This window comes from Tachyglossus aculeatus, chromosome 11 (genome assembly GCF_015852505.1).
Source record: "Tachyglossus aculeatus isolate mTacAcu1 chromosome 11, mTacAcu1.pri, whole genome shotgun sequence".
In the NCBI taxonomy this organism is placed as follows: Eukaryota; Metazoa; Chordata; class Mammalia; order Monotremata; family Tachyglossidae; genus Tachyglossus; species Tachyglossus aculeatus.
The window spans coordinates 52907720-52934895 of record NC_052076.1 but is presented as its reverse complement, the minus strand read 5'-3'; the positions used below and the strand labels follow the sequence as shown (position 1 = coordinate 52934895).

The following is a 27176-nucleotide window of genomic DNA, read 5'->3' as shown; positions in this document are numbered from 1 at the left end:
CTCCAGGCCTGGCTCAAGACAGGCGGGTGATTGTTACTCTCCACATCTCTGGGGAGGGGGCAAAGGGCATTTCCAAGATTGTTTACTCATCGGGGGGAATGATTTCCAGATGGAACTGCAAAATTAGCCATACCCATTGTGGTCAGTTGGCCAGACGGCCACTAAACCCCCAGCCCCATTGCGGCCACCCATGGCCCCGGTGTCCAGGCCCCACACTGGGGGGCTGCTGGTCAACATCCGTTTTCCACCAAACTGGTCCCAGGTGGCAGAGAGCGAGGCAGAAGAGTCCAGCTGTCTCCTGCAGCACCCCAGGCATGGAAACCCAGAGGGGAAAGACTGGGCTCTGTGACCGTCCGGGGCTCGGGCCATGGGCTGGAGGACTCTCAGGCCAGGCTTTGTGTCTCCTGACTCACAGCCCCAGCTCCCTTTATGACATCTCTCAGGCCGGCACCCTATTCACCTTTTGGCTGAGTGCTCCACTGCTCTTCCAGCCGCCTCTCCATCTGTCAAAAGTGGAGCCAGAGGCTCCGGGTCAGGCCCACCTTCTCTCAAAGCATTTGGGCGCAGTGGCCACGGCCCCACAGTTCCCCTATCTGCCTGCAAAAGGTGAGCAGAGCAGCAACGGCCCCTCAGTGGCCTCCCTTCTGGGTCAGGCAAGCTTAACTGGAGGAGACCGGCCCATGACGGCAGCCTGAGCCACAGCCCGATGGGGTCTTCCATCTAATTAGCCTGGGTCACAGGTGGTGGGCTTCATCACCTCCCCAAGGCAGGTCACAGCTGTGGTGGGCAGGCGGCAGAAGGGTTGGTGCTCTCCGGGTTGGGGAGATGATGGTAGTGAGTGGCCCGGGGTCCTCAGAGAACAGGCAGGGACAGCCAAGACTGTCGCCGGCACTGCTTCTTCCTTCCAGATTGCTGGCCAAACCCAGAGCAGGCTGGCTGCTGGGACACCCCCACTTACCTCTCCGGGGGAGAATAGGGGAGACAGGCAATGGCTCTGTGGCCTCACAATCAATCAGTCAATCAGTCCATCATATGTCTATCAATCAATCAATCAATCAATCAATCGTATTTATTGAGCGCTTACTATGTGCAGAGCACTGTACTAAGCGCTTGGGAAGTACAAATTGGCATCACATAGAGACAGTCCCTACCCGATAGTGGGCTCGCAGTCTAAAAGGGGGAGACAGAGAACAGAACCAAACATACCAACAAAATAAAATAAGTAGGATAGAAATGTACAAGTAAAATAAACAAATAAATAAATAAACAGAGTAATAAATATGTACAACCATATATACATATATACAGGTGCTGTGGGGAGGGGAAGGCGGTAAGGCGGGGGGATGGAGAGGGGGACGAGGGGGAGAGGAAAGAAGGGGCTCAATCTGGGAAGGCCTCCTGGAGGAGGTGAGCTCTCAGCAGGGCCTTGAAGGGAGGAAGAGAGCTAGCTTGGCGGATGGGCAGAGGGAGGGCATTCCAGGCCCGGGGGATGACGTGGGCCGGGGGTCGATGGCGGGACAGGCGAGAGCGAGGTACAGTGAGGAGATTAGTGGTGGAGGAGCGGAGGGTGCGGGCTGGGCAGTAGAAGGAGAGAAGGGAGGTGAGGTAGGAGGGGGCGAGGTGATGGAGAGCCTTGAAGCCCAGGGTGAGGAGTTTCTGCCTGATGCGCAGATTGATCGGTAGCCATTGGAGGTTTTTGAGGAGGGGAGTGATATGTCCAGAGCGCTTCTGGACAAAGATAATCCGGGCAGCAGCATGAAGTATGGATTGAAGTGGAGAGAGACACGAGGATGGGAGATCAGAGAGAAGGCTAGTGGCTATCAAGTGGCTATCAAGCTATCAAGCCTATCAAGGCTATCAAGCACCTACCGTGCGTACAGCTTTGCACTAAGCACTTGGGAGGGGACAGAAGAATAAGTAGGCCTGCTCCCTGCCCTCAAAAAGCTTCCAACCTAGCGAGGGAGACAGATGCTACAGTAAGTTACCAACAGGAGTGGTAAGAGGGTTTATAAACTGTGGACATAAGTGCCATCGTGGGTTGCAAGAACATAGGTGGATTGGAGGTGTTAATGTGGGAGCTGGGGAGACAGAAGATGAGGTGGAGGCAGCTGGAGAACTCACCCCCTCATTCTCCCTATTGGGTGGGCAAGGAGGAAGTTATTGTTGGGGCTCTCAGCTTTGGCCTTCAGGCCTGACTGCAGGAGGCCCAGAGGAAGTCAGCACAAAGTGGTTGGAGTCCCCAGGGGGACCTAAAGCTTCAGGGCAGCTCTCACTGAACCTGTGATCTCCCGTGCTGGTGGCTCCTCCAGTTGTGGAAGCTGCTGCCAACCTAGAAGTTCATGCCATGCTCCTGGCATGACCAGAAGCTAATGGGCCAGCCCAGATGGTTTTGCATGTCACCCTCTGAAGAGGAGCTGCCAACCTCTAGACTTCACCTTAGCCAGCACCTCAAATGGTGCTCGGGAGCCAAAGGAGCTCAGCCTGACTGCCCGTGTCCTGGATCTCTCTGCCACAGTTACTCATCCATCTCCACTGTGTGCTGTCTCACCGGCCATCTGGGAGTACCTAGGGTGACCCATCACTGGGCCCAGTCTGGTCAGCCTGGTCAGGCAGGCCCATGCCTGTCGCCAAATTGGGTTTTCACCAAGTGATAACCAGCAGCTGCTTCCTACCTCCTCCCTGGGCTTGGGACCGGCTCAATGGGCCAGGCAGGCACTTTGGGCAAGGAGGGCCTCTCCTGGGTCTGGCAAGGAGCCCTGCTTAGGGAACAAAGGCCTGGTTAGAGATGCCAAGGGGCACTGCAGCCTCCTCACTTGGACCTGTGTTCCCCTGGGCTACCCATACTTGGGAGAAGCCCCCATGTCTTGCCCACACTCACGAGGAGCCCCCATGCCTTGCTCACACTAGGAAGAAGTCCCTCTGTCTTGCCCATGCTCAGGAGAAGCCCCCTGCCCTGTCCAACCTCGGGAGAAGCCCCCCTGCCCTACCCTGAACAACTGATCCAGCCCCATCTCGGTAGCACAATTGGGCAAAGTGAGCCCACTCCATTCTCTTTCCTTTTCTCCAAATCACCTAAAAAAAAGTCCTGGCCAAGAACATCCTCATTAGAATGGAAGGAAGATAAGGACAGGGAGGAGTGGGAGAAGGAGGAAAAGGATGAGGAGGAGGAGGTAGAGGAAAGTTGGAAGTTTCTCCAACAACTGAGCCCTTTAGGGAGGAGATGTTGCTAAATGGAGATCCTACTGAGGTCAGCACGGCTGCCTGCTGTGTCCTGCTCCTCCTTGCCCCCAAACCCCTGCCCCCACTGTCAACTGGCCCAGGACAAAGCCATGTGGGCCCAGGACAGCCCACTGAGGGCCACAGTGCTGCTTCAGCACCTCAGACCCTGCAGCTCTTCAACAAGGCCCACCGCTGCTGGGCTGTCCCACACCCACCCAGGCTGCTGGTTGCCTCCAGCCAGCGGAGTGGCTGCCGCCCGACACCTCAGCCCCAAGTCCCGAAGCGGGCCTGCCGGGGCACAGATGTTTCCTCTGGAAAAGAGGAAAGGGAAAGAGAGCCGGGAGTCGGGCTGGGGGGAAGCAGCTGAACCTGGGGGTGTGTGCGGAGCCCAGCTGAGCGGGGCCCTCAGTGCTGACAAGGGGGCCTGGGAGACGGCAGGAAAAGCCCAGGGCCCTCAGTCTGCTTCCTGACTCCTCCAGTCCCAGCCGTGCTGAAACAAGGAACAGCAAAAATACCAGAGACCCTTTGCTGGGAGAAGACCCGCCCTGGCTCTAGCCCCTGGCACAGGGAGAGCACTCCAGACCCAGCCCCCTGAGGCTCCGACTCACACTTGACCTGGATGGCTCTGCCAATTCCCACCTCACCAGGCCCAGAAGATGGCTGGAAGGATGCTGGGAGATGGCAGGGAGGAGGCCCCCTACCCCCTGGATCTCTGGCCCAGTCTCATTTTCTGGGCTCCAATAATAATTTCCCTCCAATAATCCAGGTGATCTGCATCATTCTACCAGTTTAGAGACCAGCTCTCTCCCAACCTCTTGTGTCCATCCCATATTCAGCTCTCTCCCCATCTCTGCATTCGCTCCATGCCCAGCTCTCCCTCCCGTTTTCTGTGTTGGCCCCTCGGTCAGCTTCCTTTTCCTTTCTGAGTTCATTCCATGCCCAGCTCCCTCTCCTTGTCTGGGTTCTCTCCATGCCCAGCACTCCCCACCTCTCTCTGTGTTGGATCAATTCTCAGCTGTCCCTGAAAATGATTCGCCTTGGAGACCTAGGAGCCTGGGTATTAGGCTGCTCTCTCATCCTGATATAGCCAAGACTGGGGCCAAACTGAACTTTCCCAAAGGTTTTCCCGGGCAATCATTTCCGTGTTACGTCACAGTAGTCCGCCCTGCTGCTCCCTCACTTGATGAATGCAGTCTATAATTTTAATGAATGTCACTGATCCTGGACCCGGAGCAGGGATGGTACATGTTCATTCATTCATTCGATCATATTTATTGAGTGCTTACTGTTTGCAGAGCACGGTACTAAGTGCTTGGCAAGTACAATACAGCAACAGAGAGAGACAATCCCTGCTCACAACAAGCTCTGGCCTGAAACTTCCTCCCCATCCATTTAGGCTGGACTACCACTCTCCCTAGTTTCAAAGCCTTATTAACATCATACCTTCTCCAAGAAGCCTTCTACAACTAAGCCCTCTTCTCAGACACCCTCTCGCTTCGGTGTCATCTATGCACTTGAATCTGTACCCTTAAATCACTTAGAGAAGCAGCACGGCTTCGTGGAAGTAGAGAAGCAGCGTGGCTCAGTGGAAAGAGCACGGGCTTTGGAGTCATAGGTCATGGGTTCAAATCCCAGCTCCGCCAATTGTCAGCTGTGTGACTGTGTGACTTCTAGACTGTGAGCCCACTGTTGGATAGGGACTGTCTCTATATGTTGCCAACTTGTACTTCCCAAGTGCTTAGTACAGTGTTCTGCACACAGTAAGCGCTCAATAACTACGATTGATTGATTGATTGATTGATTTGGGCAAGTCACAACTTCTCTGTGCCTCAGTTCCCTCATCTGTAAAATGGGGATTAAGACTGTGAGCCCCCCATGGGACAACTTAATCACCTTGTAACCTCCCCAGCGCTTAGAACAGTGCTTTGCACATAGTAAGCACTTAATAAATGCCATCATCATTATTATTATTACCCTTTAAGCACTTGGTATTCCCCACCCCCCTCAGCCCCATAGCACCTAAGTTCATAACCATAACATTTATTTAAATTAAAGTTTCTCTCCCCATCTAGATCAAGCATTTAGTAAAGTGCTCTGCACACATTAAGCACTCAATAAATACCATCAATGGATTGACTGATCTGGTGGGAGAAGTAGTAGGAATGGTACTTATCAGATGCCCAGTAAGAGTTTGGGAAAGATCAAACAAATCAATCAATCAATCAACGGAAGCAAAGGCACATTCCCTGCCCACTAGGAGCTTACACCCTAAAGACCATCTGGGGTTGAGAGTTGAAATAGAGTGGCTGCCTACTGTGAATAGGCATACTAGGCATGAATGGCTCGCATCTGCTCCCGGCTACACCCACCACAACCTACCTATAAGAACAACCCAGCAGGCTCCACTTTGCACTAATCTGCGAAGTGCTTTGCAAGCTAGAACAAGCCCCAGAAGCATAAGGACGCACAACAGAAAGCACGTGCACCCACACTACTACTCCATGGACACCCTGTGTCAATGGGCAATTTCCAAATGCTCCAATCCCCTCAGGAGGCAGTCAGCTTCCAGCAGCCGGGGACTAACATTCCCCCACTGCCCTGCTCTCTGTTTTGGAAAAGCATCCATGGCTTTGTTTTCCAGGAGCCCCCCTGATCAGAACCCCGGCCCCGTGGGTGCTGACTGAGGCTGTCACAAGAGCTGATGAGCTTTCCCTGCCCCAACCCTCAGTTAGTAGAGAACAGGCTCTCCTGGGGCCTACTGGGTGTGAGGGGCATCCTGCAGGGAGCCAGGGGAGGATGGGGGTAGACTCCTGGAAGGCACAGGAGGCTTCCTGCTTGGTATGGGGGCCAAATCGTGGAAAGAGGCCAGAGAGCTTCGTGGTGGGGTAAGGTGAGTGTGGCGGCAAGCTGCTGCATCTCCTGCTTCCCTGTTGTTTGTTCGTTCTCTTTCCCTTCCTGTGGGAACCCTTTCCCAGCACTTGCCCTGGGAACCTGATCAGGAATCCGCTGCAATCCCTGGTCGGGGCTGGCTTTGTGAGAGCTCTGGACAAGGAGGCTCTTCCTGGCCACTGTCTCCTCCTCTGGGCTCTCCACAATGGGTTGCCCTCCTACATGCCCTTGGACCCTAATCCCGGCTGCAGGCTGAGCCTGCTGCCCCCACCCAAGCCCAGCTCACTGCAGCAGCTCTGCCAGGCTTGATAGGCAGGCAGCCTGGCCTCATGGAAAGAATTTAGGACTGGGAGTCAGGAGACCTGAGTCCAGCACTCCCAACCCGACTTGCCATATGACCTTGAGTAAGTCATTTAGCTGCTGTTTCCTCGCCTGTCAAATGGGAAGAAGATAAGTGCCCTCCTGCTTAGACTGTGAACTTTACGTGGGACAGGAACCGTGTCAGATCTGATTATCTTCTGTCAATCCCACTACTTAGCACTGTGCAAAACACAGAGTGAATAAGCCCTCGATTAATACCGTTATTGGTATTGATGGAGGGGAGGTCAGAAGCCATGAGTCGGGGCTGAGCTGGGTCAGAGATATCACGAGTCCCCAGGTCAAAGTCAAGGGGAAGGTGCAGTCCCCGGGGGGAGAAGCCTCTTTATCTGCCTGTCGATCCCAGTCCAGCTCCAGTGAGGCCATCCCCCTGGGCCTGTGGCAGACCACAGCCCACAGAAGCACCCAGAAAGCTCTCAGCCTTTCTGCTGTCATTGCCCACACGGGAGATCGCAGGTGGCTGGACACCAGGATGAACCGAGGGTCGGTAACTAACTTCAACCTGGCGGTAAAGAGCTGGAGTAGAGCCAGCGGGACAGATCCAGGAGAGCAGCCTGGTGGGTCATTCAGGACTTTTACGGCAGCTGCAGGGCCCCTTCCTCAGGGGAACAGTGAGCCTGCTGGGACCCTAAGGAACCAGGTCATGAAATGGGACGGGAAGAAGCAGTTTCCACTGATCGTGATGCAAGCCCCAAGAGCCTGGTTTCCCAGGAGCCCCACGGTTCGATGGCTTCCTGGATCCTGTCCACGTGAGAAGCTGCATGGCCTAGTAAGAAGCAGCGTGACCTAGTGGAAAGAGCATGAGCCTGGGAATCGGGGGACTTGGGTTCTACTCCTGGCTCTGCTAATTGCTTGCTGTGTGACCTTGGGAGAGTCACTTGACTGTGTCTCAGTTACCTCATCTGTAAAATGGAGATTAAATTCTCCTCCTTCCAAATTAAACTGTGAGCACCATGTGGGACAGGGACTGTGTCCAACCTAATAAAATTGTAACTACCCCAGTGCTTAGAATGGTGCTTGAAATGTAGTAAAGCACTTAACTGATACCGTAAATCAATAAAAAAAGGTGAGTCTCCCTTGTCCCCACATGGATGATAGACTATCACCCTTGGGGCCAGAGCAAAGTTTGGTTGGGAGGGGAGCACCGGCCCTCTGAAAGTCTCTCTGTGTAATCAAGAAACACGTCACTCACCCAAGCAGCAGCAGGGCCTTAAGGAAAGAGCACAGGCCTACGAGTAAGGAGATCCAGGTTCTAATCTCAGCTCTGCTGCTTGCCTTCTGGATGACCTTGGGCAAGTCAGTTCATTTCTCTGACCTTCAGTTTCCTCATCTGGAAAATGGGGATTCAATACCTGCTCTCTCTCCCGCTTAGACTCTGAGTCCCATAAAAGATAGGGACTTATCAACCCCAGCACGGTACTTGGCACATATAAGCCCTTAACAAACACCACAATTATTATTACAAGAGGGAACCCCATGTGGGACATGATTAGTACAGTGCTGGGAATAAAGTAAGTGCTTACCAAATACCACAATTATTATTATTATTATCATTACCCAGAAAGCAGGATTATCACATCTATTATATAGCTGCTCTACTATCTCCTTGTTGCTCCCACCTCGCATACTGCCTCTTACAGAGAAAATTAGCTGCTGGAATTTTCTGAGCCCAAACTTTCCCCCGAGAATATTTCGAAGCAGAATCTTATGATCCCCTACCCTATGGTTCAGGGGCTCATGTCAGGTTCAAGGTCCTGCTCAGAAATGAGGAATGTCCAGGTAATGATATCGCTATCCCCCTCCCTCCCTCTTCCTTCTTCTCTCTCCCCTTCCTCCTTCCCCACCCTCCCTCTTTGCTCTCTCTCCCTCCTGCCCATCCCCCTTCCCACCCACCCCCTCTCAAGGAGGCCAGCAACGGCAGCGCCCCTCTCAATCAATCAATTGCATTTATTGAGCACTTACTGTATGCAGGGCACTGTACTAAGCATTTGGGAGAGTACAACACAACACTATAATAGGCACATTCCCCGTCCACAATGAGCTTACTGTCTAGAGGAGACATCATGTCACAGCCATCCCCAGCAGAGAGGGGTCTGGCCCGAGACCAACGGAGACCTGAAATCTAGCCCCTAGGATCCTTCCTAGCCAGGGTAGGTGACTGCTCAGGAAGGGCAGATGAGTCTCAGGGAAGCAGCGTGGCTCAGTGGAAAGAGGACGGGCTTTGGAGTCAGAGGTCATGGGTTCAAATCCCGGCTCCGCCACTTGTCAGCTGGGTGACTTTGGGCAAGTCACTTCACTTCCCTTTGCCTCAGTTCCCTCATCTGGAAAGTGGGGATGAAGACTGTGAGCCCCCTGTGGGACAACCTGATCACCCTGTAACCTCCCCAGCGCTTAGAACAGTGCTTTGCACATAGTAAGCGATTAATAAATGCCATTATCATCATCTCAGCCAACCATTTGCCAGCCCCTAGAATACAGTCTCCCAACCACCCGGGCTAGCCCACTTCCAGGCCAGCTCATATGAGCCCTCTGGCCACTCAGGCTAACCCACCTCTGGGCCATCCCAAATAGGCCCTCCAGCCACCCGGGCTAGCCCACTTCCAGGTCAGCTCAGATCCAAGCCGTCCATCTCCTGCTAGGAGGGACAAGACCCCTTTCCCTCAACCAGAGCCCCTCCCCCATCCTCTGTGGGTGAAGCGGAAAAGTCTGGGAAGACAAAGGAGCAGAGCAACTAACATTCTTTATGATAACCTGAACCTCCTCGGGTCAGGGAGGACTAGAAGCAAGAGGAGAGCTTGAAGGATGTGTGTCTATGCACACAAACACACACAGAGACTGCTTCACACTAAGGTCTTGAAAAAGTGGTGGCAGCACAGGCCAGGTCAGGGTGGGGGTGGCTGAAGGAGTCAAGGGGGCTTCCTTGTCCTTGCACCCCTTCTCTCCCGGACCGCTCTGTAGACCATCTGTTCTTCTCTCCTCCACCGCTCTCCCCATGGCAACCATCCTCCAGGGTTTTGGGACAGTCAGAGGAGCACACTTTCACATACCATCTGCTTCTGCCCACCGTCCAAAGCCCCGGGCAGGGGCGGCCCATATCCGGTGTGAGTTAACACTGGCACCAGTGTCAGCAGTTTGTTGCCCATCTCCTTTAAGACCAGCCTCCACCCTCTACCCTCCACCAGGGCCACTGGATAGGTGCCATTGCCTCCCTGAGGCAGACACCTTCTCAGCATATCCTCCCTCTTCCTCCTGGCTTCCAGGAGGTATTTGTCATGGGGCGGGGTGGAAAGTGTGAGCTGAATTGCTCAGAGGAGGCGGGGCCTGCTTTCCATAAAGGGGGTCACTTCCCCTAACAAACCCCTGGGCTCCAGGATCAACTGGGAGAGGAAAGGGCAATTTGCCATACCTGGCACTGAAAGGGAGGCTGCATCACACTCCAGTCTCTCCCCTCTCCAGTCTTACTTCAGTTCGCTGCCTGGACCATTTTTCCAAAACACTGTTTTGCACACATTTCCCCACTCCTCAAAAACCTCCAAAGGTTGTTCATTCCTGGCTTCAAGGCACTCAATCAGCTATCTCCCTATTACTTATTTTTGCTCCTCTCCCACAACACCCAGCTGGCACACTTTGCTCCTCTCAAGCTGAGTACTCACCGTGTCTCTTTCCTCTCTCTCTCTCTCTCTCTCTCTCTCTCTCTCTCTCACACACACACACACACACACACACACACACACACACACACACACACACACAAACCCTGCCACTCCCCTCTTGCTCACGTACCCTCTCTCCTGCCAGGCACTTCCTCCTGCTTCATATCTGACAGAGCCCAGCTCTCCTCAACTTCACATTAATCAATCATATTTATTGAGCATATTTATTTTTACTGAGTGCAGGGCACTGTCCTAAGCACTTGGGAGAGTACAATATAACAATACAATAGACACATTCTCTGCCCACAATGAGTTTACAGTCTAGAGGGAGCTAAAACTCTTCTAAAAGCTCATCTTTCCCAGGCAGCTTTCCAGATTCATCTTCCCACCCTGTTTCTCCTACTCCTACTGGTTGGTCACCCAAGCACTTGGGAACTTACTATCTCTCTGCCCCCGCCATCTGGTATTTAGTGAGTGCCTATGGGGTGCGGATCACTGTACTAAGTGCTTGGGAGAAGTCAATATAATAATCGTTAATATCAATATTAATATTCATTATTAATAATATGGCATTTGATAAGCACTTACTATGTGCCAAGCATTGTTCTAAGAAATGTGGTAGGTATAAATTAATCAAGTTGGATACAATCTCTGTCCCACATGGTGCTCACACTCTAAGTCTAAGTTAGACTGTGAGCCCACTGTTGGGTAGGGACTGTCTCTATATGTTGCCAACTTGTTCTTCCCAAGCACTTAGTACAGTGCTCTGCACACAGTAAGCGCTCAATAAATATGATTGATGATGAAGTAGGAGGGAGAACAAGTATTGACTCCCCATTTTTACAGTTGAGGAAACTGAGGCATAGAAAAGTGAAATGACTTGCCCAAGGTCAAACAGCAGGCAAGTGGCAGAGCCAGAATTTGAACCCAGGTCCTCTGACTCTCAGCCCTGTGCTCTTTCTATTAGTCCACATTCCTTCTGATTAGTCATTTATTCAATCATATTTATTGAGCGATTACTATATGCGGAGCACTGTACTAAGCGCTTGGAAGGGTACAATGCAACAATAAACAAAGAACAGTTACATTCCCTGCCCATAATAACTTACATTCTATAGGGCGGGGAGACAGACATCAATACAAATAAATAATATTACAGAAATGTACATAAGTGATGTGGAGCTGGGACAAGGGAGGAGCAAAGGGAATAAGTCAGGGTGAGACAGAAGGGAATGGGAGATGAGGAAAAGTGGGGCTTAATCTGGGAAGGCCTCTTGGAGGAGATGTGCCTTCAATAAGGCTTTGAAGAGAGGGGGAGAGTAATTGTCTGTCGTATGTGAGGAAGGAGGGCATTCCAGGCCAGAGGCAGGATGTGGGCGAGGGCAAGATCAAGGCACAGTGAGAAGGTTAACACTAGAGGAACAAAGTGTGCGGGCTGAGTTATAGAAGGAGAAAAGCGAGGCGAGGAAGGAGAGGGCAAGGTGGTGGAATGCTTTAAAGCCAGTGGTGAGGAGCTTTTGTTTGACTAGTAGAGAATCTCACTGTCTGGAAGGACCTGACCATCTAGCAAGGGAAACAAACAGTAAAATTAACTACAGAGAGTGGGGAGAAGGAAAAGCAGATATTTGCTTGTGTTGGTGCTTAAGTAACAGGGTCTGTAAGGTGCTTACATAAATGCTTTGGGAAGTTGTGAATTCACTTATTCCCAGGAGGCACAGAAGTGCTGTAGTGGCAGTTGGAATGATATATATTACCTGGGGAGATTAAAGATCAATCGTGGAAGGTCTCTTGGAGGAACTGTGATTTCAGGAGGGCTCTGAGGATAGGGAAATTTGTGGTCTGTCAAATTTGAAGGAGAAAACAAGTTCCAGGCAAAAGGGAGGGCATGAAGATGAGATCAGAGGTGAGAGAATTGAGAATGAGGCACAGTGAATAAGTAGAAGGGAGAGAGAGCTTTAAAGCCACTGGTCAGGAGTTTGAGTGAAGTTTAGACTGGAGAGGGAAGAGGCTGGAGGGGGAGAGAGAAGTAAGAAGACTGATGCAATAGTTAAATCAGTCCTGTTCTCTCTCCTACTTAGATTGTGAGCTCCATGTGGAACAGAGACTATGTCCAACCTGATTACCTTGGTTCTACCCAAGCACTTAGCACGGAGCTTGGCACCAGGTAAGCATTTATCAAATATCACAATTAGTAATAATAATAATAATGATGGCATTTGTTAAGTGCTTCATATGTGCCAAGCACTGTTCTAAGCACTGGGGTGGATACAAGGTGATCAGGTTGTCCCCGGTGGGGCTCACAGTCTTCATCCCCATTTTACAGATGAGGTAACTGAGGCACAGAGAAGTTAAGCGACTTGCCCAAAGTCACACAGCTGACAAGTGGCAGAGCTGGGATTTGAACCCATGACCTCTGACTCCAAAGCCCATGCTCTTTCCACTGGGCCACGCTGAGCTCCTATTAGTGTTAGTGGGATATGTCCTGAGCCCAGACCAGCGTAGTGATCATTTGGATAGAAAGGAAAACTGGAGATCTTGGGAATTTTGTGTAGGAAGAAACTACAGAAATTGGAGATAGATTGAGCATGAAGTTGAAAGGAAGGGTCAAGGATGATAATAACAATAATAATAATAATTGTGGTTTTTGTTAAGTGCTATGTGCCAAGCACTGTACTAAGCAACCCACATATTTAATCTGTCTCCAAATCCTGTCAGTTCAACCTTCACAACATCGCTAAAATCCATCCTTTCCTTCATCCAAATTGCTACCATGTTAATCAGGTCCCACCTCGATTACTGCATCACCCTCCTTGTTGAGTTCCCTGCCTCCTGTCTCTCCCCACGCCACTCTGCTGTTTGGGTCATTTTTCTACTGAAACGTTCAGTCCATATTTCCCCACTCCTCAAGAACCTCCAGTAGTTGCTCATCCACCTCCATATCAAACAAAAACTCCTTACCATAGGCTTTAAAGCACTCGATCCCCTTGCTTCCTCCTACCTCACCGCCCTGACTTCCTACTACAGACCACTGTATTTTGATCTGTCTATCTTGACACACATCTCTCACCCACATCCTGCCTCTGGTCTGGAACACTCTCCCTCTTCACAACCAAGAGACAATCACTCTCCCCAACTTCAAAGCTTTATTAAAATCTTATCTCCTCCAAGCAGCCTTCCCTGACCAAGCCCTCATTTCCTCTTCTCCCACTCCCTTCTGGATCACCTTTGCACTTGGATTTGCCTCCTTTATTCACCCTTCCCTCATCCTCACAGCATTTATGTACAAATATGTAGACTGTAAGCTTGTTGTGGGCAGGAAATGTGTCTACCAACTCTGTTACATTGTTCTCTTCCAAGGGCTTAATAAAGTGCTCTGCACACAGTAAGCACTCAATAAATACAATTGATTGCTTGACTGATTGGTTGCAGGGAACAAAATGACAAGAGATGGGATTGGAGGCGCAGGTGGCGAAGGTACATTTTGGAAACAGGTACGAGATCAACCTTCCAGAGCTGGCTGATAGAAGATAAGAGAGTGGATGTGGGCTAGAAGGGTGTTGGGGAGATAATGTGGCTTAGTGAGAAGCAGTGTGGCTTAGTGGAAAGAGTAGGGGCTTGGGAGTCAGAGGTCATGGGTTCTAATCTCAGCTCTGCCACTTGTCAGCTGTGTGACTTTGAGCAAGTCACTTAACTTCTCTGTGTGCCTCAGTTCCCTCATCTGAAAAATGGTGATTTAGACTGTGAGCCCCATGTGGGACAACCTGATAACCTTGTATCTCCCCCAGTGCTTAGAAAGTGCTTGGCACATAGGAAGTGCTTAACAAATACTATTATTATAATTATTATTATTATGGAGCAAGAGAGGGCAGAGGTGGAAGCATGGAGGCTTCAGCAGAGCTCAAGGTGTGGAATAGTTGGTGGGGGCAGTGAGCATGGGCGTCATTGAGGGGGGAGAAGAAGTGTTGCTGAATGGAAGAGGGGACAGAGTTCTAGCAAGCCAAGGCAAGTTTGGAGCTGAACTATTGAATTCCCTCCTGCTCTTCTGATTCAGCAAAACCCAAGTGCAGCCTCTCTTTGGCTTTAAATCCTTGTCCCAGGACCTGTGGCATAGGGAAGGGAAGAGGTATTCAGCCCCCGGCTGTTGGTCATCATCATCATCATTATCATCATCAATCATCAGTGGTATTTATTGAGAGCTTACTGTGTAGGGAATACTGTACTAAACACTTAGGAGAGTACAGTACTCTTAGGAGAGTACAGAGTTGATAGAGTTAGCCTCCCAACGCCAGTAGAGGAAGGAGTGGGAGGGAAGGAGGAGGTGAGAAAAATACACGAGCTTTGCAAATTCAGAAAAAGTCGACGGAATCACCTGCTTCTTCTCCCACAGGTAATCCTTCCTGACTCCTTGATTTCACCTTGCCGGAGCCCAGTTAGGCCACACACAAAGCACAGTGACCTGTCAGTTGCTCCTTCTGTTGTTGGAAGAACCAGATCCGGCTGAAAGTTTCAGGAATTGTTTCTTTGTGTGCAGGTTGCCCCAGTAACGGTTGCTAGAGAAATATTCCCAGAAGCCTTCGCTCCCCTGCAGTCTGGGGAAGCAGCAGTCAGATGATGAAGCAGGACTTCAGGAGGCTCGAGGCTCAATCCCTCAGCCTCCCACCCTGTCCACCAGCTCTTCAGGCTAGGAGGTCAGACCCAGTCAATCAATCAACAGTATTTATCGATCACTTACTGTGTACAGAGCACTGTACTAAACTCTTGGGAGAGTGTAATGCAACAGAGTCGGTAGAAGTACCCAAGTCTTGCACTGCTACATCCTGGGAGAGAAATGGCACAGTCACTTCCCCATCTGAGGATGCCCTCCCCGCTTCCGGCCTCCCCCGCAGAAGGAGGAGGACCCTGCTAAGCCATGGACCAGGTGGAGCAGAACTTGGAGGGAGGTCCAAGGAGGCCTGAACTGCTGCCATGTGGACCCCATTCAATCTCCAAACCCCACTCTTTCCCAACCTGCCCCTCCTAGCCAAAATCATTTGTCCATTCATTCATTCATTCATGTCTAAACGGGAGGGAGACCAACGAAGGTGCTTCTGCAGGAGAAGAAAGGAGAAGAGTATACCATGGACTGCAACCTGCTTGCTTCTTAACAGAAAGTAGGCCTAGGCAACCCATCTCCTTTCTTCTCCAATTCAATTTACAGGACCAAGTCTGACAGGGGCTGGGGTGGGGGACAGTGGGGTGGGGGAAAAGGGAAGGAGAGAAGGGTGCCTCATGGTCCCTGCTTCCCACAGTGCCAAAGGCAAGTGGGCCTTCACATCAACATCACCTAGACACTCCCCTCCTCTCCTCCCGAGGGCCTCAGAATACAGGGGGATGGACACGGGGTCCAGGGCAAGGAGCACAGATCAAGGGCATCATGGCTGGGATTTCCTATTAGAGAAAGTCAACGCGAATTGGTGGCGACCAGCTCATTCCACCTCCCACTCCCTACACAACCCAGCCCTGCAGACCTGGCTGGCAGACACCGCTGGGTCGGGGACATCAGAAAACATCCACAGAAGCAGCATCCCCAAATTGAGGGGCAGGTCCTCCACATCTCCCAGCTACGCCCAGGCTCTGCCCATCCACAGCGTGGGCGCGGAGCTGCCTTTCCCCTGGCTCTACCCTGCCCAACTGGACAGGCAAGTTTCTCTCTTTACAGGAAGCCCAGCGGCAGGCAGGCTGAATGGTCTGGGGGTGTTCAGACTAAGAGCTGGCACATACAGCCGAGGTGTCACATGACACTGAAAGAAGGGCATGGAGGAACAAATGTACCTGCTTGGAACAAGCATCCCCCAACCAAGCCTCCTCTGACCCCTTCTAACTTGCTGTGGGACCAAAGGCAATCAATCACTTGGCACATGGGGAGATGTTGGCTCTCTCAAATCTCCATTTCGGGAGAAAGTAAAGCAGCTCAACTGGTTTTAACAGAAGAGAAGCTCACATGAAAGTGAGCAAATATAACTGAGTGTGAATCGGTGGTGTGAATGAGCGCCAGATCACTCCAGGGAAAACTGGGAAAAATCCCAATGTTCAAACAGCCTGAAGACCCCTAAATGGCCTTGTTATCCCTCTTTTCCTGACCTCCAGAATTCCTTTCTCTCTCAGAACAGCGGCATTTGACAATGGGCCACTTTTCAGTCAATGCCCCAACCCATGATTTCTCATGGAGAATATTCCTTCGGAGAGTGAAGACCCAAGTTGGTCCGAATGGAATCTGGGGCACCTCTGAACCAACATAGAGAGCTACCCTTGCCCTGGCAGCCCTCAGCTCCAGAGGAGGAATCAAGAGAGAGAGAGAGAGAGAGAGAAACACAGTCCGGCCCTGCTCAGACTTCCCCAGGCTCCACCCAACTGAGCAGTCAGGGAGCAATTTCTGGGCCAGCGGCTTCCAATGGGCTTTCAAAACTGAATTAATTCAGGATCTAGAACCATCATCGCCTGCTCATTTTTCTCCAGATTTCAGGCTTAATACCTCAGCAACACCCAAACGTAATCCCGATGCCCTTAAATTAGCACTTCAGTGAAGCACAATTATCAGCCAGGAGACACGGCCCCCCCATGCCCTCAGCCAGCTCCCGCCACGTACTGCAAGGAGGCAGGCCCCGCTCTGGCTCCTGGCCAGCGTTTTCTTTGCAGGACGAGCCAATCCCAGCAGCTGGCAACCCGCTGAAGGGTGAACCCAGGCACTGTTTCTTCGGCAGGACGGGGAATGTCACTGCAGAATGGGGAATATCACTGGACCCGCTGTGGACCTGGGCCTCTAGTCCGGAGTTCTGCACTGCTTGCATTCGCTCATTCATTCTATCGTATTTATTAGGCGCTCACTGTGTGCAGAGCACTGTACTAAGCGCTTGGGAAGTACAAATTGGCAGCTTAGAGAAATGGTCCCTACCCAACAACAGTCTCACAGTCTAGAATCTGACCTCCTGGATCCCCATCAATGTGGGATATTAAATATGGGCCTGTCTGAAGGCAATAGGTCAGGTGACTTGGCCAACTTCCTCCCAGGAGAGACAGGACTCTAGCCCTTAAATTGCTTACAGTCTAATAAGGGAGGCAAAGAGACAGGTCCAAAGAGAAAACAATACTTATGGTTGAGTACATTTTCTACACTGCCATTCTTACCCTTTACCCCAGAAGTTGAGATGATTCTTCTTGGGAGAGTCGAACACCTCGTCTGCTCCCACAGGAGTTGGGGAATGCACAGTTAGGGCTTTCCCAGGAAAACCACCTCATTCCTGTTGTCTGGAGCTAAGGTTTGAGTCTCCACCCTCTTGGGCAGCACTCTAGAGCCTACCAGGGGGGGTGGTGGTGAGGAGAAGCCCCTTCTTACCTTCCCACTTGGATCTCTGATAGTTCGATCTCATGTCTTCCAACTCCGAACCCACACCACGAGGCTTCCCTACCCCCCTCTCACCCTACCCCCCGCCCAAGAGGGTGCCCATCCCACCTGGGTATGTGTCTCATGTACTACCCTGGGAGAAGAACCCCTTGGGTAGCAACCATGTCTGAAACCCCAGCCCGGCCGCTGATTGACAGATCCATTGGTGTTCAGGAAGGGGACAGTCAGCTCAGACAACCTATTGATTAGAATAATAATAATTGTGTTTGTTGAGACCTTACTATGCACCAAGTGCCATACTAAGCCCTGGGATAGATAGAAGATAATTAGATTCCACATGGGGCTCACACTCTAAGTAGGAGGGAGAACAGGTATTGAATCCCCATTTTACAGATGAGGGAACTGAGATACAGAGAAGTCAAGTGACTCGCTCAAGGTCACACAGCAGGTAAATGATTGGAGTCAGGATTAGAACCCAGCTCTTCTGACTGCCGGGTCTATGTTCTTTCCACTAGGTCACTCTCCTTCCCAAAAGAAAAGAGACTACCAGGCTATAAACTTCCCAGTTTTTCTCCCACTGACCCCTCCACTGTGGAAAGGCGGGAAGAGCTGGAGAGGACAGTTCCTTGAGCTGGGAGATGCAATGTGCATCTTTCTAGCCCACAGATTGATTTCTTAAAGCCCAACCTAACTTCTTTCAGGCCCAGGGGCCTTTCCCCGAGTTCCCCTGAGGCCACAAGTCCTCCCTCAGGGATCCAAGCTAGCAGTCTCTGACAACGCTTCAGTTTCCATTCTACAATTTATCTCCATGCTCACGAGACCCTAAGAAGAGGCTTACAACCCTCGGGGTCTCCTAGCCAGGACCAACCAGCCCAGAACCAGGGCTGTGTTTCAATAATTATGATAACTGTGGTGCTTGGTAAGAGTCTACTATGAGCCAAGTGCTAAGCCCTGGGGTAGATAGGAGATAATCAGATCCAGAGTAAGTCCCTGTCCCACATAGGGCTCACAGTCTAAATACCAGGCCAAGGACATGGAGATTTTCCCTTTGGATTAAGCTCCAAACTCTGGAGCCTGTCACAACACCGGGCCCTGCTGGGGAAGCCGGTCTGGAGCCAGTCTGGAGCCAGAAGGACCCCAGACCTTCTGCTATGGAAACCTCCCTGTGTGATTTTGTCTTGGACCACGGAAACTACGGAAAGCATCCTTTCTGACTTCCCAACCTCCTGTCTCTCCCCACTGAAGCCTATACTTCACTCTGCTGCCTGGATTATCTTTCTAAGGAAACATTCTGAGCATGTCACCCCGCTCCTCAAAAATCTCCAGTGGTTACATTTCCACCTCCTTATCAAGCAAAAACTCCTCACTATCGGCATCAGATATCTCCATCACCCTCCCCTCTCACCTTGGAGAAGCAGCGTGGCTTAGTGGAAAGAGCCCGGGTTTGGGAGTCAGAGGTCGCGGGTTCTAATCTCAGCTCTGCCACTTGCCAGCTGGGTGACTTTGGGCAAGTCACTTCACTTTTCTGTGCCTCAGTTCCCTCATCTGTCAAACGGGGATGAAGACTGTGAGCCCCATGTGGGACAATCTGATTACTTTGTATCTCCCCCAGTGCTTAGAACAGTGGTTGGCACATAGTAAGCGCTTAACAAATACCACCACCATCATCATCATCATCATCATCCTACCTCACCTCCCTTCTCTCCTCCATCCCAGCCTGCACACTCCACTCCTTTGGTGCTAACCTTTGCACTGTGCCTCATTCTCGCCTGTCCCACCATAGACCCCTGGCCTGCGTCCTACCTCCGGCCTGGAATGCCCACTCTCCTCAAATCCACAAATCCCATTTCTCTGCTTCAAAGCCCTACTGAAGGCTCACTGCCTCCAAGGGGCCTTCCCAGGCTAAGCCCCCCTTTTCCTCAGCTCCCCCACCCTTCCTTGCTGCACCGACTAGCTCCCTCTGCTCCCTCCCCACCTCACAGCACTTGTGTATATTTGTACATATCTATAATTCTATTTATTTATATTAATGTCTGTTTGTTTTGATGTGTATATATCTATAATTCTATTTACTTATATTGATACTATTGATGCCTGTTTACTTGTTTTGATGTCTGTCTCCCCCCTTCTACACTGTAAGCCCATTGTGGGCAGGGATTGTCTCTGTTTATTGCTGAATTATACTTTCCAAGAGCCTAGTACAATACTCTGCCTACAGTAAGCACTCAGTAAATATGACTGAATGAATGAATGAATTTTGGGGGGAATGGGGAGTGGAACAGTAGGGTGGTTGGGGGGGATAGCAATCAATCAATTGTATATTGTGAATGTTTACTGTATGCCAAGCACTGAACTAAGTGCTTGGGAGAGGACAATATAACAGTACAACAGAATCATTTCCTGCTTACAGTCCAGCTTACAGTCTGGAGGAGCAAGTTGGGGAGGGGATTGATCAAGCATCTGTCAAGTTCTCAACAATTCAGCCCAGGAGATGGTGGGAATTGCTGTTCCTCCAATTTAGTTGAGCTGGGGAAAATGAATTTAATCACGTTTCTTAATTGTACCTGAAAGACACATCAGAGAGATGAAGAGATCCCACCATCTTAGTCCCCATTTTAGAGATGAGGTAACAGAGGCACAGAAAATTTATGGGACTTATCCAAGGTCACAAATCAGGGATTAGAACCCTGTCCTTCTGACTCCCAAGCCCGTGCTCTTTCCATTGGGTCACCCTGCTTCTCACAGGAATGCATGTACCTTGCCTGATGGATTTACCAATGTCCAGGGCAGGAGGGGGCAGGGAGTGTCCCGCTAGCTGGGGTGACTAGTCTTCTATTCTATTTATTTTATTTTGTTAGCATGTTTGGTTTTATTCTCCGTCTCCACCTTCTAGACTGTGAGCCCACTGTTGGGTAGGGACTGTCTCTATATGTTGCCAACTTCATCATCAATCGTATTTATTGAGCGCTTACTATGTGCAGAGCACTGCACTAAGCGCTTGGGAAGTACAAATTGGCAACATATAAGCCAAGCCAACTTGTACTTCCCAAGCTCTTAGTACAGTGCTCTGCACTCAGTAAGCGCTCAATAAATACGATTGATTGATTGATTGATTGATTGATTGATTCACAAGGACAGGACATCTTCTGTTTTCAGGAGTCTCTCTTTTTCTGCTGCTCGTTGACCCAGGCACAAAGTGGGGCACTTTTCAGGTCTCTCTTCCCACTGCCCTCTCTAACCAATGACTTTGGTCAAGTTTCTTGTTGGCCACTTTCTTCACCTCCAAAGTTCTCTCTCACGCCTTCCAGGCCGCCTCTTCTGCGACAGAGGCAGAGGTACAAGGCTCCACATGCCAGCTTCTGCCCAGGGGTGGCTGCTGTCAGGGCAGCACGCAGATGACCAGACTGCCCACCCTACCCCCGCGGTCCAGCGGTCTGCTGGGTCCTGACAACCAGCCCTGGGGAGGGGTTGGGAGGGAGCAGAGCACAGCCCATAAGGAGAAAATGCTCAATCTGGAGAATTATCCAAGCCAAGAAGCCCTGAAGGAGACCCAAATCTTGCCCCCTCACTTTCCAGCCACAAGGGTAGAGGCTGTTTCCCAGGATCTTCCCCGTTTTCAGCAGAAGCCTGAGAAGACTTTTGGGAAAACTCCCAGAGCTCAGGACGAGGAGTCCAGGGAAGGGAACACTGGGATAGTCGGTCAGGAAAGTTCAAGTGAAAGCAGTGGGGGCATCTCCCCTCTGGGGACACTTTCAGTCTAGACTCACTGTCTTGCCACCTCTGGTTCCTTTTCCATCACCTCAGTATCCTGCGCCTCAGAGGAATGGCTACCAACTCTGTTGTATTGTACTCTCCTAAGCGCTCAGTACAGTGCTCTGCACACAATAAGCACTCAATAAATACCACTGATGGATTGATTTGGTTTCCTGAAGTGCAATATAACTCAGCTTCTCTTTCCCCAGTGCTCTCTCACCATCCTTGCTTCTTGCCCCTAACTCTTCCACAAAGGAGTCGGGAGACCAGTGTCGATCACGATGGCCTTGTAATTGAGTGACTGGCCCCAGCCCCAGCGAGCCAAGTACAGTAGTCCCTCTGCCCTCAGACCCACTTGGGAGTTTCTCCCACAGACCTGTATGGAGAAGTGAGCTAGTTGCCCCCGCCTTCCCCCCGGGAAAAGCTATCCCCAGACAATTTCTTCCCTGTGGAACTAGACTTCTCAGATCCTTGTCAGCCATCATACTGGTGTTGGTCCCAAGTGGCCCTCGAGCCACACAGTGTCCCCAGTGCCCCTGCCCCGCCTCTGCCAGCACTGGACTGCCTGCATGTTTTGTGTGGCAGAGTAGGGGCTGGGCGCTCCGGGTGCAGACGAGGTCTCCAGAGGCTAGAGGATTCACAGAGACCCTTTGTCCCTGGGCAGCTCACTCGCCCACTGACACCACCCTGGGCTTTTGAACATGCCGGCCCAGAAGCCTCGGGGCTTGGCCAGTCTCTCTCAGCTGACCTCAGGGCCTGGATGGTTCTCAGGCTGACCAGCCAGGGAAGCAGCTGGCATTTAATGAGCTGAGCTGGCCGGCAGCGGCTCCTCCTCCCTGTCTCCGGCATGGACCGCATGCAAAGATGCAGAGAGGGCAGGAACTGGTTCGGTCAGGACACTTCCCGGCACAGCCCCACGGTTCAGCCAATCATATTTACTGAGCACTTACTGTGTGCTGAACACTGTACTAAGCACTTGGGAAAGTACATTATAACAATAGAACTGACACTTTCCCTGCCCACAACACCCTTACAGTCTAGAGAAGAGCTTAGAGACTAGAGTTATAGCACCATTGCAGCACACAACAGCCACCCAGGTGCCTTCATACCTGAGGCTGCCCACGTCCCGAGGGCTTCCGTCTGTCGGAAATGAGAGGAAATCAACTACCCTGGGGTGCCCGTCCCCATCAGCCCCAGAGGAGAACTCTCATCCCACCTCAGGCCCTGGTGGGCTATGCCTCTGAGGCCTCCCACATCTAGGGGAGTCACCAAGACTTGGAATGAAGTCACGGGCCCAGGAGTCACAGGTTCCGGCGTTTTTTTGGAGCAAGTGCTTCCCCGAGCTGGTTCTTCCCTACCACTACCAAAGAGCCCAGCAGACTCTTCAGTTATGAGAAGAAAGGGGCTGGCCAGTTCACCCTTGACCTTAGTCTAGAGGTCCCCGGTTCATACCCAGGTGGCCCCTGCCGACATTTAGAGAAGCAGCGTGGCTCAGTGGAAAGACCACAGGCTTGGGAATCAGAGGTTATGGGTTTGAATCCTGGCTCCGCCAATTGTCAGCTGTGTGACTTTGGGCAAGTCACTAAACTTCTCTGTGCCTCAGTTACCTCATCTGTAAAATGGGGATTAAGACTGTGAGCCCCATGTGGGACAACCTGATCACCTTATATCCTCCCCAGCCCTTAGAACAGTGCTTTGCATGTAGTAAGCACTTAACAAATGCCATTATTATTATTATTGGTCGCCATTCCTTCGTCTGGCACTGCCAAATTCTCAAATTCTGCATTTCCGTCCTCTACAACTGCAGGCCCTGAACACTTTCTACAGGCCCAAAGCATAAAGTCTTTAGCCCCTCAGGAATGAAGGGGCACAATGAGCCGTGCCACTGCTTCTAGACTGTGAGCCCACTGTTGGGTAGGGACCGTCTCTATGTGTTGCCAACTTGTGCTTCTGAAGCGCTTAGTACAGTGCTCTGCACACAGTAACCACTCAATAAATACGATTGATTGATTGATTGATTGCCTATGCCCACTTCCACCCCCTTAACAGCCTGGGGCTTGGTTGAGATCAGCGGTGATGGGCACAGGGCTCTTGGCAGTGCTCTTAGGGAGGGCAGAGAGTCGGACTGCTCCCCTCTCTCCAGCAGCCCCACCACCTGTCCTTCATGAATTCGCGCCCTCTAAAATCCTGAACTCTTTCCTGAGCCAGTGACTTCTCTGGTCCCTAGCACAGCCAAGAATAAAGCCTGTGGTCATCGTTGGCCAAGTCCGAGATGCAGGGTGGCCTAGTGAAACTCAAACGATCAATCAATGGTGTTTATTGAGTGCTTACTACATGCAGAGCACTATACTAAGCACTTTGGAGAGTACAACAGAGTTGGTAGACATGTTCCCCGCCCATAAAAAGGTTACAACCTCAAGGGAAAGAGCACAGGGCTGGGAGTCAGGACACCTGGGTTCTAATCCTGGCTCTGCCACTTGCTTCCTGTGCGACAGTGGGCAAGTCACTTCTCTTCTCTGTGTTTCAGTGTCCTCATCTGTATAATGGGGATTCAATATCTTTTCCCCTCCCTCTTAGACGATGAGCCCCAAATGGGACAGAGACTGTGCCCACCCTGATTATTTTGAATCTACCCCAGTGCTTAGTTCAGCACTAGACACATAGGAAGGGTTTAGCAAGTATCCTAACCAACATTGACCCATTCTATTCTCCTTTAACCACATCAACTATCCCCTGTGCTGGGCTGATGCTTCCTGAAGTCACTGTTCTCTATGTTTCCCCAACACTGACTCAGAAAGATGATCGTCATCCAAAGGCAATTTTATGGAACCTGGTGCAGCAATAGGATTACAGGGGATTGTAGTCCCAGAGCAGTGGACAGGATAAATCCTATAAGGCAGTGAGGGATTTATTAGGCGTCGACGTGCTGGAAATAATTAGGACATTTCTCTTAGCCGGCAATGTCACGGGACCCAACAGGAACACAGGGGGCTTTTGTTCCAATGGCTGGCACTGGATGGTGTCATCTCAGAAAACTAAATGGAAACAAAAAGGGAATTGGAACCAATAAACTCCCATTGAGATCAGGTCAGGTTTAGCCTTTTGGGGCTTCACTGGGATCAAATGAGGCTCTTCATAGGGGAAGCTGACCAGGATTGGGGAAGCGCTTGATGACTTTGCTAAGCATCTACATCATTTCTCCCAGAAAAGTCACAGCAATTCCCGCCCAATATAGCCATTCGTGGTTCTCACGGAGGGACCAGGGGCTCAGCTGCCTTGGGCTGTCCTCTGCCAGAGATCATCATCATCATCAATCATATTTATTGAGCGCTTACTATGTGCAGAGCACTGTACTAAGCGCTTGGGAAGTACAAATTGGCAACATATAGAGACAGTCCCTACCCAACAGTGGGCTCACAGTCTAAAAGGGGCGGGGGGAATCCCATGAAAGGCGAGGAGTGTTGGGGGAGCCCTGGTGTCCACCCCAAGACTTCCTCCCAGCCCAACCCAGAGGTGGGGCCTGGTGGGAGAATCAGGGGATGAGAGGTTGGGGGATTGGGGCAGGGAGGGAATCTCTGGGCCAGGCAAGCAGAGACATGACCCTGACCTGTCCCAGAATTCAACCGCAGCCAATCCCTATGACCTGATATGCTCATCTCCTTCCCCTGACCTCTTTGGCCTCTGCTCTTTGAGAATGAGAATCCAAGCCAGTAGATTATCCAGACTAGGATCACAACCTATCAGAGCAGGTACGCTTCGGAGAAAAATCAATCAATCAATCAATCAATCGTATTTATTGAGCGCTTACTGTGTGCAGAGCACTGTACTAAGCGCTTGGGAAGTACAAGCTGGCAACATATAGAGACAGTCCCTACCCAACATTGGGCTCACAGTCTAGAAGGGGGAGACAGAGAACAAAACCAAACATACTAACAAAATAAAATAAATAGAATAGATATGTACAAGTAAAATAAATAAATAAAGAGTAATAAATATGTACAAACATATATACATATATACAGGTGCTGTGGGTTGGAAGGAGGGATTGTAAACTCCATGCAGGCGGAGACCCTGTCTACTAACTACCTCTAAAGTACTCTCCCGAGTGCTTAGGGAAGTGTTCTGCACACCGAAGGGGTACAGGAGAAGCAGTGTGGTCTAGTGGAAAGAGCATGGGCCTGTGATTCAGAAGACCTGATTCCTAATCCCGGCTCCGCCGCTTGTCTGTCGTCTGACCTTCGGCAAGCCACTTTATTTCTCTGGGCCTCAGTTACCTCAATGGAAAACGGGGATTAAGCCTGTGAGCTCTATGTGGGACAGGGATTGGGTCCAACCTGATGATCTTCTCTTTACCCCAGCAGAAATGTCACTGATTGATTCATCCGAATTAGAATGGGCCAAAGGATATGTCAGGAGAGGGGAAGAAAGGGATCTCTGGAAGCCCTGGGTCCCCACTTCACACATAGGGACATATCAGTCCACAGTAGGTGGGAAGTGCATGCAATTCATTACCACAACAAATTGTGCAGGCAGAAACTATCAACAGGTTCAGGAGGTATTGGGATAAGGTTTTTTTTGTTTTTTTAATGGTATTTGTTAAGCACTTACTATGTGCCCGGCACTGCACTAAGCACTGGGGTAGATATAGCTAATCAAGTTGGAGACAGTCCATGTTCCTCATGTGGTTTATAATCCCCATTTTACAAATGACGTAATTGAGGCACAGAGAAGTGAAGTGAGTTGCCCGAGGTCACACAACAGACAAGTGGTGGAGCCAGGATTAGAACCCAGGTCCTTCTGACTCGCAGGCCAGATAAATTGAGGGAAGAGCAGTCCATAATGTTACTATAGGGAAAGTCAGAGATGTTAGATAATCCATCCCTGAATGTCAGGAGCAGTGCCAAGGAAGGCACCATCACACCGTTCCTCCAAGCATCCTGTCACCACTGTCATAGACAGAACATTGATGATGATGATGAGGGTATTTGTTAAGGGCTTACTATATGCTAAGCAGGGTACATATAGGATAATCTGGTCAGAAACAGTTCTTGTCCCACATGGGACACAGTCTAAATGGGAGGGAGAACACGTATTGACTCCTCATATTACAGATGAGGAAGCTGAGGCACGGAGAAGTGAAGTGACTTGCCCAAGGTCACACAGAGAGCCAGTGGCAGAATTATAAGCCAGGTCCTCTAACTCCCAAACCCAGGCTTTTTTCACTAGGCCATGTTTCTTGAGCTAAATGGACCATTGCTTAGATCCAGGAATGACATTGCACATTTCTTACGCTGTAAACCTCAAGCATAGACAGAAGTAGGAAGCCAATGCTTGACTTCTTCCTCTAATTTCTCAGCCCTCATACTTCTCCAGCTCTCAAACTTCCATTCCATGATCCATTAACCAAAGGGCATCTACTTTTCTCTGGAGAACTGGACCACCTTAATATTGTAACACAAAATTCCTTGGGTTCAGGGCTAGGGGCTTAGGAATGGATCTTGAACAACCAACACATAATAATTATTAATAACAGTAATAATAATGATGGTATTTGTTGGGTGCTTACTATGTGCCAAGCACTGTTCTAAGCACTGGGGTAGATACAAGGCAATCAGGTTGTCCCACATGGGGCTCACAATTGCCCCTTCTAGACTGTGAGCCCACTGTTGAGTAGGGACCGTCTCTATGTGTTGTCAACTTGTACTTCCCAAGCACTTGGTACAGTGCTCTGCACACAGTAAGCGCTCAATAAATATGATTGATTGATTGATTAATTACCATTTTCCAGGTGAGGTAACTGAGGCCCAGAGAAGTTAAGTGGCTTGCCCAAAGTAACACAGTGGACAAGTGGCGGAGCCGGGATTAGAAACCATGTCCTCTTACTCCCAAGTTCATGCTCTTGC

General features: G+C 50.6%; 1 protein-coding gene across 1 annotated transcript in view; it reads right to left on the bottom strand.

Annotated features, from left to right (window-relative positions):
* BCAR1 (BCAR1 scaffold protein, Cas family member) overlaps positions 1-27176 on the bottom strand; it is a 120062-nt gene that overhangs the window by 66189 nt on the left and 26697 nt on the right. The window lies entirely within an intron of this gene.